Below are 12,500 nucleotides of genomic sequence, written 5' to 3' on the forward strand. Positions count from 1 at the left end.
CCACTCACTGGTCTGAATAGACCTTAATTGCATTTCGATACTTTCATTAAAATCTCATTTTAATATAAATAAAAATACTATTTTCGGATATTAGTTCATTTAAAACGGTCGATTACAAAAAAAAGTACACTATTGGCGGTTTACAATTGTTGTATGTAATGCCCAAAGTGTCCGGCACATGGGTGTCACCGGGCTGTTGTTGACAGCTGGGGCTAGAGATTGCGAGCTGCGGCGTCAAACAGCCTGGTTGATCAGCCCCCCCAACCACCATTAATCTCCGGAACCATTACAAGGAAGTCAGGTGATAAGTAGACCATGAGGAAAAAAAATATTTGGAACAAGAAAGGGCTCGACGCCCCCCCACCTCCCCCCCCCCCAGACGCAGACCTTAACCTATGAACCATGATATGCTAAAGACAGACAGACTACTTCCCTCCTTGTCTCTACTCATGTCCTTACTCATGTCCTTACTCATGTCCTTACTCATTTTACCATTAGAAAATGCCCGAAGACACTAATCAACCAGCTTAAAAAGAAAGGACTTATCAAGGGAAAAGCGCCAAGTCATTACGACTGTATAGCACTTGGAAGGTGTATAAGGACTTGGGATGGGGAGGGGGGGGAGGGTTGGTTTAGGAATGGTGGCCAACCACTAGTGGACAGTCGGGGATTGAACGCCGACCTGCATGAGGGCCAGCTAAAGAATAGGTCAACGGATATGATACTCTGAGAAGCAGAGGAACAAAATTCCTGATGGTGGGCCTCTAGTTCGTAAATCAGTTTTCAATTCATCCAAATATTTAAGAATTTTACGAAATGATGGAATCATTAGTACAATAAAAACCATTAGAAGATGCCTCTATATATGGCAACCTGATGCCTCTACTATGGCAACCTGATGCCTCTACTATGGCAACCTGATGCCTCTACATATGGCAACCTGATGCCTCTACATATGGCAACCTGATGCCTCTACATATGGCAACCTGATGCCTCTATATATGGCAACCTGATACCTCTACTACGGCAACCTGATGCCTCTACTATGGCAACCTGATGCCTCTACATATGGCAACCTGATGCCTCTACCGTGGCAACCTGATGCCTCTATTATGGCAACCTTATGCCTCTACCATGGCAACCTTATGCCTCTACCATGGCAACCTTATGCCTCTACCAAGGCAACCTTATGCCTCTACTGTGACAACCTGATGCTTCTACTATGGCAACTTGATGCCTCTACCATGGCAACCTGATGCCTCTACCATGGCAACCTTATGCCTCTACTGTGGCAACCTTATGCCTCTACTGTGGCAACCTTATGCCTCTACTGTGGCAACCTTATGCCTCTACTGTGGCAACCTTATGCCTCTACTGTGGCAACCTTATGCCTCTACTGTGGCAACCTTATGCCTCTACTGTGGCAACCTTATGCCTCTACTGTGGCAACCTTATGCCTCTACTGTGGCAACCTTATGCCTCTACTGTGGCAACCTTATGCCTCTACTGTGGCAACCTTATGCCTCTACTGTGGCAACCTTATGCCTCTACTGTGGCAACCTTATGCCTCTACTGTGGCAACCTTATGCCTCTACTGTGGCAACCTGATGCCTCTACTGTGGCAACCTTATGCCTCTACTGTGGCAACCTTATGCCTCTACTGTGGCAACCTTATGCCTCTACTGTGGCAACCTTATGCCTCTACTGTGGCAACCTTATGCCTCTACTGTGGCAACCTTATGCCTCTACTGTGGCAACCTTATGCCTCTACTGTGGCAACCTTATGCCTCTACTGTGGCAACCTTATGCCTCTACTGTGGCAACCTCTGTCATATTTCTTGAGGCACCAGTGACCTTGGATGTCATTGCTTGAATCGTCGTGCTAAAACTGGATGAGATGAACACATTATAAGATAAAATGTTGATATGGAAACCTACGATTCCTTGAACGTTCATACGAGGTCACGCTAACCTGTCTCCTAAGGATGCTCACGCATCTTCGACACGTGACAATATGTTCCTGGGATCGATTCCCATGATGGTTCTCACTCCTGCCTTCGAATACTGACACCGGATCCGGAGAGCACAAGGTTCTTGGACCACGTGATCCCCGGTATAACGGATCCTGCCAAAGCCTCAGTACAACGAACACAAAATGCCCTTTACAACGAACACGGGACCAATGAGAACAAGCCTCGATATAAGAAGAACCGCTCTAGTACAATACCCTTGTGATTCTGGGCAAAGGCCTCGGTACAGCGAACACAGTATCTCCAGGCATAAAATCTCGGTACAACGAATACATGACATCCAGGCATAAAACCTAGGTGCAACGAACACAAGGTCAATGGCCCAAAAAACCTCGGTACAACGAACATAGGGCCTCCTTACAACTCACACAGCATGTGTAATTCAGAAATGTTCACGCTGTCAAGAATGCAGACAGCAAAATACAATCCGACTAATTCAAGGATGAAAGTTATGAACTCAAATGACTTACACGGCTCAACATGCTAATGAGCTAGTTTGTAGCAGAGAGGGGGAGGAGGAGGAGGGCCAGACTTGAGAAAGGCGCACGTGAGCCACAGTAACTGTGAGGCACAGTCCTGTATGGTAACTGTGAAGGGTGGTTATGTATAGTAACTGTGAAGGAAGGTCCTCTACATTAAGAGTGAGGAGTAGAGTTCTACAGTGAAAAGTAGTCCTCTTCAGTTAGGGGCGGACCCAATACTACCCAGCTCCCCCTTCCCAACCTATTCTACCCCCTTCCCAACCTATTCTACCCCCGACCCAACCTATTCTACCCCCTTCCCAACCTATTCTACCCCCTTCCCAACCTATTCTACCCCCTTCCCAACCTATTCTACCCCCTTCCCAACCTATTCTACCCCTTCCCAACCTATTCTACCCCTTCCCAACCTATTCTACCCAGGAAATGAACATCAACAATGCCCCCCCCCCAAAAAAAAAAATTTGTTCACCCCAATACTGCTCACTAATTAGCTAGGCCTGTGGCAAATTATGAGACAAATGCCTATCATTCGTCAGGTAATTCCCCCCCCCCCCTCGTCAGGTTATTCCCCCCCCCTCCCCCTTTCTCCGGGGACAGGAATCCTGCACTTGTGCTTATCGAGGTCACCTTCCCTCTCACCTAAATCCAACTACTGACCCTCCATAAGATGCATCCCACAACAGCTGCTTAATAACTCCCAGGTACATATGCATTGCTAGGTGAACAGAGGCATTAGGTGAAAGGAAACGTGGCCAGGGAATGTATTACTCAGTATTTACGCTAAAACTTACCACATAAATAAACAATATATATATATATATATATATATATATATATATATATATATATATATATATATATATATATATATATATATATATATATATATATACACGACACAATTAATATGGTAATGTATGGAGGGTTGGGGAATGGCGCTGGTAGGAGTGGTTGGCTGGTGGTAGTGGTGGTGGGGTGGTTGCTGCCGGGGGTGGTTGGTGATGGTGGCTGGTGGTAGTGGTGGAGAGGGGGGGGGGGTGGCAGCGGGCCAGTGGTGGTGGTGGTGGTAGAGTGGCTGCCGCCCATTTGTCTTCCTCCACTTAAATTCCCATTTGGTCTAATTCTATATTTTTTTGGGTCCTTACTGTTAAATATTGGCTTAATTGACCCTTTGGCTCTTTTCCTGAGTAGTTGGCACCCCTTCTGTGAGAGAGAGAGAGAGAGAGAGAGAGAGAGAGAGAGAGAGAGAGAGAGAGAGAGAGAGAGAGAGAGAGAGAGAGAGAGAGAGAGAGAGAGAGAAATGAGTCAGTCAGTCTCTCTCTCTCTCTCATGTGGCTCTTTTCTTCCGTGTAAATATCTGTCTCCATGGTAGACTATAGGCAATCGAAGCCTGAATGGGAGAGCCATCGCACTCCAAGAGGACAATTCTCAAGATGTAATTTACAGCTTGGCTTAGACAACCCATTGTTTCACTCAACTGTTGTGTGTCTAATTCCCTTTTCCTTTTTTCACCCGTCAATTCCTATTGTGTTTGACGTGATAGAATTTCCTTTTTTGGGGGGGGGTTTGTGGGTTTCCCCATTTTCTTTGTTGGTACGAATTCCAATTGTCTTTGTCTTATCTTTCCATTTAAAGTGCCTTTTTTCGGGGGGGGGGGGGGGAATTAAGCCTATGTCAGCTTCTTACACTAGTAACAACAACAAAAAATCAATGTATGGGCTTGGAATGAGTAGGCCTATACGTACTGAGAACAGGGGTCAAATCTGCATACAAGTGACAGGATGAACAACCCAGCGGGTTTTCTTCCTATTGGGGAGTGTTGTACATGCTGCTATGGCGGTGTGTCCACTCACAGGATGAGTGGCGCTGCCTAATACTGTCACTATGGCGGTGTGTCCACTCACAGGATGAGTGGCGCTGCCCAATACTGTCACTATGGCGGTGTGTCCACTCACAGGATGAGTGGCGCTGCCTAATACTGTCACTATGGCGGTGTGTCCACTCACAGGATGAGTGGCGCTGCCTAATACTGTCACTATGGCGGTGTGTCCACTCACAGGATGAGTGGCGCTGCCCAAAACTGTCACTATGGCGATGTGTCCACTCACAGGATGAGTGGCGCTGCCCAAAACTGTCACTATGGCGGTGTGTCCACTCACAGGATGAGTGACGCTGCCCAATACTGTCACTATGGCGGTGTGTCCACTCACAGGATGAGTGGCGCTGCCTAATACTGTCACTATGGCGGTGTGTCCACTCACAGGATGAGTGGCGCTGCCTAATACTGTCACTATGGCGGTGTGTCCACTCACAGGATGAGTGGCGCTGCCCAATACTGTCACTATGGCGGTGTGTCCACTCACAGGATGAGTGGCGCTGCCCAATACTGTCACTATGGCGGTGTGTCCACTCACAGGATTTGTGGCGCTGCCCAATACTGTCACTATGGTGGTGTGTCCACTCACAAGATGAGTGGCGCTGCCCAAAACTGTCACTATGGCGGTGTGTCCACTCACAGGATGAGTGACGCTGCCCAATACTGTCACTATGGCGGTGTATCCACTCACAGGATGAGTGACGCTGCCCAATACTGTCACTATGGCGGTGTATCCACTCACAGGATGGGTGACGCTGCCCAATAAACTCGCCCCTCGGGGCAAAATTTAAAAAAGAAAAACCTGCATGCACTCAACAAAAGGTGGATATAATGAGAGTGCAAAAGGACCCTCCAAGCACCTGTGGCTGAGTGCACAGCATTGCACACTGCAACCCATCCTTCTGTTTACATAGTACTTTCTCTTAACTAATGTGCACCATAGTACAAACATTGACGTACTAAGCAATTAGAGAGTAGAAATTGGTACAATTTCACCATTGTACACGAATGGTAAAATAGTCCATGGTAGAAAATACAATGTAAATAAATAATAAACTTTCCATTTGCCCCCACCATCTTCAACTCACCGCGTCAAACCCCTCAACCCTCTTCAACCTCTGCTACACACACCCAATCAACCACTCCACTACTATAAACACACACTGCTGCACCTGTGTGGACCACAACCCCAACCCCAACCCACATCCCCAACCTGTGGATTGGGGTTGCTATCAAACTCCTCTCTCCTTACTAACTCTTCCTGCTATAACTCAGCAGGAGCACCAGAGACTACACACGTTTGAGAGGTTGAGAGGCGGGGCCAAAGAGCCAGAGCTCAACCCCCGCAAACACAACTAGGTGAGTACGTATTGCAGATGTTCAGGTTAGGAAGCCTTGACAATCTTACAGTCACATGCTGTGTATAGGTCCTTGCGACGCTTATAAGTAGTGATTCGCCATCTTTTATTAATTTTTTTCCCTTAGGTGGATCCCTTGAAATATTTCGAAAAATTTTTGGGGAACGCCCTGAATGGCTGAGAGATTGATTAGGCTCGATTAGACACATTAGGGTCGATAGGGAGCCTCTTATACCTGGTTGACAAATATTAGTTTTGACAGGGAAACTCCTACATGCAAGCCACATATTAATTTTGACAGGGAAACTCCTACCTGCAAGGCACATATTAATTTTGACAGGGAAACTCCTACCTGCAAGGCACATATTAATTTTGACAGGGAAACTCCTACCTGCAAGCCACATATTAATTTTGACAGGGAAACTCCTGCCTGCAAGCCACATATTAATTTTGACAGGGAAACTCCTATCTGCAAGCCACATATTAATTTTGACAGGGAAACCTTCACCTAGTTGACAGGGGGTGTGGGGGGGGAGGGGGGGGGTAAATATAAATTACAATATAGCCGTGTAAATCAGTAATATTAGTAACTATTAATTAACTCTTACTTTTCAATAAAATATTACAAAAAGCATTTATTTCTAATTTCTATTTAACAATTACTGTTAATAATTTTTTTTGAAGCACATTCATTTCACATTTGGCATACTGGTTATAGCCATTATATCGCTGTTGTAGAGGTCATGGTAGTTGTGCTGTTAGTGGGGAAGACACCTGGTGATCTGGGTTCGAATCCTCTTGAGGGGACACAAACTTAGTGATATTGTGAAGTGATTTTGTATTAAAATAATTTATTTTTATGAGGTTTTTAACGAAAAAAAGTTACATTTGATTATTTTGTAATACATTCACAATTGATAAAATAAATGCATCCTAATTTAAGGTGAAACTTTAGCTTGTTTTTTTAATATAATTGGTAATCAACTAATCGTATCACCGATAGGCACACACACTTTGAAGAGTTAGGGGGGACATGATCACCACATTCAAGATCCTCAAGGGAATTGACAGGGTTGATAAAGACAGGCTGTTTAACACAAGGGGCACACGCACTAGGGGACACAAGTGGAAACTGAGTGCCCAAATGAGCCACAGAGATATTAGAAAGAACTTTTTTAGTGTCAGAGTGGTTGACAAATGGAATGCATTAGGAAGTGATGTGGTGGAGGCTGACTCCATACACAGTTTCAAGTGTAGATATGATAGAGCCCAGTAGGCTCAGGAACCTGTACACCTGTTGATTGACAGTTGAGAGGCGGGACCAAAGAGCCAGAGCTCAACCCCCGCAAGCACAACTAGGTGAGTACAACTAGGTGAGTACACTGTTTAATTAAGAAGTTACGATCAAGCTTACGAAATTTAATTTTCTACCCAACTTTGGTTTGGGTATCACAGCTTCTGGGTATCTTCTGGGTATCTTCTGGTTATTTTTGGTATCATCACCCAAGACCTCTGAAACCCTTGGGCTGTCCCTCTAAACCACTTACCCTAGGCCTAAGACCAGCTTACCCTCAGCCCTTCAAAACTTCTCCTTGTTAACTTGTTATCTTGAGATGATTTCGGGGCTTAGCGTCCCCACGGCCCGGTCCTCGACCACCTCAAGACTCTTAAGATTTTTCAACACTCCAAATATTTATCAAAACCTACTCCTTTCAACACTACATCTTTGTATTTCTTAACAGTAAGACTATTGCAATAAAGTACACGGCAGGAGGCCTGTTGGTCCATACGAGGCAGCTCCTGTTGGTCCATACGAGTGTTACGAACCCGGATCCAGCGTCCGAGCTCGGAGCCGTAATGACCGCGCCATCTGTGGGTCAGCTCCCGAAACCCCCTCCAAGAGGACGACGACACCTGGTGAGGACGCCGCGTACCAGCTACGAGGGCTAGTTTCCAGTCCCGTTCAGCACTCTACACCGCCGCCACTGACCTCTGGTGAGGTGGTGCTCAGGCTACAACGCCATCTATGGACTGGATACGTCAGGTGTTTGTGCCCGAGCCCGTAAGTGAGGTGTTTTAGTGTGTCCCAGTCATTGATGACGTGTCTGTTTACAGAGTCGACCTGGGACCGCTGTGTTGAAGGTTGAGTCAGTCTACCCGAGGCAGCCAGTCTCCATACCTTGAAGTTTGCTGCAGTTGTCGTGACGTCGTCCCCCCGGAAGAACACTGTGGTGTGTTAGCCTGTCAGTGGAGTGGCAGTAAAAGGATTTACCCGGGACCGACTGTTGGAGACGATCGTCCACTGGGGTACTGGAGACAGGGGAGTGATTTGTGGTGTCACACGAGGCTCCTGTCTAGGGCGTTCCCCTTTTATCGTTCGTGGAGTAGCCGTACCAGCCTTGTGGGCTCAGAACCTGCCAGCAGACCAGCTGGACGTGTGGTTGACGGCCTCCACGGCGGTGCCCCCAGTGGACCTGTGTTTTGGCTGACCTGTGGCCAGGGTAGGCTCAACTTCTTTGAAGAATTCGTTGTGTGGCCACGAAGAAAGCACCAAGGACTCGGCACCGAGAGTTATGTCACCAGAGTCTTCAGCCGAAGACTACATTGTGAATAATCCCCTTGCCTAGTGTTAATACCCCTCCCCCTTGTGCACTCTTTTATTATATATATTTAATCGGTGATGGTGTAAATTATAATATTAAGTTCTTAGCTTTCTTTCCCTACTCCCTTTAAGTTACTTGCGTCACGGATCTCATCCCTTGATAGCCACTACTGGCTTGGGAACGGATACATATATCTTCCTCTAACAACATCAGAGTAAGGACCCCGTTGCGTCCCGAGAGGGCCGTAACAACGAGTCAGCTGATTTGGTTCATACGAGGCAGCTGTTATTGGTCCATACGAGGCAGCTCCTGTTGGTCCATACGAGGCAGCTCCTGTTGGTTCATACGAGGCAGCTGCTATTGGTCCATACGAGGCAGCTGTTATTGGTCCATACGAGGCAGCTCCTGTTGGCCCATACGAGGCAGCTCCTATTGGTCCATACGAGACAGCTCCTATTGGTCCATACGAGGCAGCTGTTATTGGTCCATACGAGGCAGCTCCTATTGGTCCATACGAGGCAGCTCCTATTGGTCCATACGAAGCAGCTCCTATGGTCCATACGAGGCAGCTCCTATTGGTCCATACGAGGCAGCTCCTATTGGTCCATACGAGGCAGCTCCTATTGGTCCATACGAGGCAGCTCCTATTGGTCCATACGAGGCAGCTCCTATTGGTCCCTCGCAACTTCTACCTTTCAACCAGGACCCCAAGCGGGTCAGCCCTCACCTAGACCCCAAGCGGGTCAGCCCTCACCTAGACCCCAAGCGGGTCAGCCCTCACCTAGACCCCAAGCGGGTCAGCCCTCACCTAGACCCCAAGCGGGTAGGCCCTCACGAGGCAACAGACCGAAGCAGCTTTCCACAAACTAGGATACCTAACGTAATCGTGGCGGTACTAATTGAGCTCTGGTGTGGGTTGGGGTTGTGAGTTGGGGCTATGGGTTGGGGTTGTGGGTTGTGGGTTGGGGTTGGGGTTGTGGATTGGGGTTGTAGGTTGGGGTTCGGGTTGTGGATTGGGGTTCGGGTTGTGGATTGAGGTTGTGGGTTGGGGTTGCGAGTTGTGGGTTGGGGATGTGGGTTGGGGTTGTGGGTTGAGGTTGTGGGTTAGGGTTGGAGTTGTGGGTTGAGGGTTGTGGATTGGGGTTGGGAGTTGTAGGTTGGGGATGTGGGCTGTGGTTGTGGGTTGGGGTTGGGGTTGGGGTTTGTGGGTTGGGGTTGTGAGTTGTGGGTTGGGGATGTGGGTTAGGGATGTGGGTTGGGAATGTGGGTTGGGCTTGTGGGATTGTGAGTTGGGGTTGGGGTTGTGGGTTGGGCTTGTGGGATTGTGAGATGGGGTTGGGGTTGTGGGTTGGGGATGAGGGTTGGGGTTGTGGGTTAGGGTTCTGGTTGTGGGTTGGGGTTGTGGGTTAGGGTTCTGGTTGTAGGTTGGGGTTAGGGTTGGGGTTGTGGGATGGGGTTGTGGGTTGGGGTTGTGGGTTGATGTGGGTTGGGGTTGTGGGTTGGGGTTGTGGGTTGGGGTTGTGAGTTGTGGGTTGGGGATGTGGGTTGTGGTTGTGGGTTGGGGTTTGTGGGTTGGGGTTGTGGGTTGGGGTTGTGGGTTGGCGTTGTGGGTTTGGCTTGTGGGTTGGGGTTGTGGGTTGGGGTTGTGGGTTGGGGTTGTCGGTTGGGGGTTGTGGGTTGGGGTTGTAGGTTAGGGTTGTGGGTTGGGGTTGTGGGTTGGGGTTGGGGTTGGGATTGTGGGTTGGGGTTGTGGGTTGGGATTGTAGGTTAGGGTTGTGGGTTGGGGTTGTAGATTGGGGTTGTGGATTGGGGTTGTGGGTTGGGCTTGTGAGTTGTGGGTTGGGGTTGTAAGTTGGGCTTGTGAGTTGTGGGTTGGGGTTTTGAGTTGTGGGCTGGGGATGTGGATTGGAGTTGTGGGTTGGGGTTGTGGGTTGGGGTTGTGGATTGGAGTTGTGGGTTGGGGTTGTGGGTTGGAGGTTGTGGGTTGGGAGTTATGAGGGGCGCGTGTATTTACTATTTATTTGTGGCTGCAGGATCGAGTTGTTAGCTCTTGGACCACAACTTATCATGGGTAGATAAGTGTGAGTGTGGGCGTGAGTAAGTGTGGAGTGTGAGTTAGTGTGGGCGTGATTGTGGGCGTAAGTGTGGGGTGTGAGTAAGTGTGGGATGTGAGTAAGTGTGGGGTGTGAGTAAGTGTGGGCGTGAGTAAGTGTGGGGTGTGAGTTAGTGTGGGCGTGATTGTGGGCGTGAGTAAGTGTGGGCGTGAGTTAGTGTGGGCGTGATTGTAGGCGTGAGTTAGTGTGGGCGTGATTGTAGGCGTGAGTTAGTGTGGGCGTGATTGTAGGCGTGAGTAAGTGTGGGGTGTGAGTTAGTGTGGGCGTGAGTTAGTGTGGGCGTGAGTAAGTGTGGGCGTGAGTAAGTGTGGGGTGTGAGTTAGTGTGGGCGTGATTGTGGGCGTGAGTAAGTGTGGGCGTGATTGTAGGCGTGAGTTAGTGTGGGCGTGATTGTAGGCGTGAGTAAGTGTGGGCGTGAGTAAGTGTGGGGTGTGAGTTAGTGTGGGCGTGATTGTAGGCGTGAGTAAGTGTGGGCGTGAGTTAGTGTGGGCGTGATTGTAGGCGTGAGTAAGTGTGGGCGTGAGTAAGTGTGGGGTGTGAGTTAGTGTGGGCGTGATTGTGGGCGTGAGTAAGTGTGGGCGTGAGTGATTGTAGGCGTGAGTTAGTGTGGGCGTGATTGTGGGCGTGAGTAAGTGTGGGCGTGAGTTAGTGTGGGCGTGATTGTAGGCGTGAGTTAGTGTGGGCGTGATTGTAGGCGTGAGTAAGTGTGGGCGTGAGTAAGTGTGGGGCGTGAGTTAGTGTGGGCGTGAGTAACGATAAGCTAGTGTAAGGGTAAGGTTAGGCATGAGTGAGATTTATAATTTGAGAGCTGGAGCGTGAGTGAGAGCTGGAGCGTGAGTGAGAGCTGGAGCGTGAGTGAGAGCTGGAGCGTGAGTGAGAGCTGGAGCGTGAGTGAGAGCTTGAGCGTAAGTGAGAGCTTGAGCGTGAGTGAGAGCTGGAGCGCGAGTGAGAGCTGGAGCGTGAGTGAGAGCTGGAGCGTGAGTGAGAGTAACTAGTGTGAGGAATAACTAGTGTGAGGAGTAACTAGTGTGAGGAGTAACTAGTGTGAGGAGTAACTAGTGTGAGGAATAACTAGTGTGAGGAATAACTAGTGTGAGGGGTAACTAGTGTGAGGAGTAACTAGTGTGAGGAGTAACTAGTGTGAGGAATAACTAGTGTGAGGAATAACTAGTGTGAGGAGTAACTAGTGTGAGGAATAACTAGTGTGAGGAATAACTAGTGTGAGGAGTAACTAGTGTGAGGAGTAACTAGTGTGAGGAATAACTAGTGTGAGGAATAACTAGTGTGAGGAATAACTAGTGTGAGGAGTAACTAGTGTGAGGAATAACTAGTGTGAGGAATAACTAGTGTGAGGAGTAACTAGTGTGAGGAGTAACTAGTGTGAGGAATAACTAGTGTGAGGAATAACTAGTGTGAGGAGTAACTAGTGTGAGGGGTAATTAGTGTGAGGAGTAACTAGTGTGAGGAGTAACTAGTGTGAGGAATAACTAGTGTGAGGAATAACTAGTGTGAGGGGTAACTAGTGTGAGGAGTAACTAGTGTGAGGAGTAACTAGTGTGAGGGGTAATTAGTGTGAGGAGTAACTAGTGTGAGGAGTAACTAGTGTGAGGAGTAACTAGTGTGAGGAATAACTAGTGTGAGGGGTAACTAGTGTGAGGAGTAACTAATGTGAGGAGTAACTAGTGTGAGGAGTAACTAGTGTGAGGAATAACTAGTGTGAGGAGTAACTAGTGTGAGGAGTAACTAGTGTGAGGGGTAATTAGTGTGAGGGGTAATTAGTGTGAGGAGTAACTAGTGTGAGGAGTAACTAGTGTGAGGGGTAATTAGTGTGAGGAGTAACTAGTGTGAGGCGCCAGCAGAGGTTTGTATGGGACAGTATTGTGAGGAGGGGGGGGGGTGATAGTTAGGGGGGGTGATAGTTTGGGGGGGAGGGGGCAGGCGGGGTGAGAGGTTGTTGGCTGGTCCGGGCTAACAAGGAGGGGGGGAGGGAGGAAGGAGGGGGGGAGCACTTCCGGTATCCAAGACGATCCTGTTGAC

General features: G+C 48.5%; 1 protein-coding gene across 7 annotated transcripts in view; it reads right to left on the reverse strand.

Moving 5' to 3' along the window:
* Positions 1-12,500, reverse strand: part of LOC123767948 (fat-like cadherin-related tumor suppressor homolog) — a 511,054-nt gene that overhangs the window by 497,880 nt on the left and 674 nt on the right. The window lies entirely within an intron of this gene.

The sequence above is a fragment of the Procambarus clarkii genome, chromosome 58 (assembly GCF_040958095.1).
Source record: "Procambarus clarkii isolate CNS0578487 chromosome 58, FALCON_Pclarkii_2.0, whole genome shotgun sequence".
NCBI classification, from domain to species: Eukaryota; Metazoa; Arthropoda; class Malacostraca; order Decapoda; family Cambaridae; genus Procambarus; species Procambarus clarkii.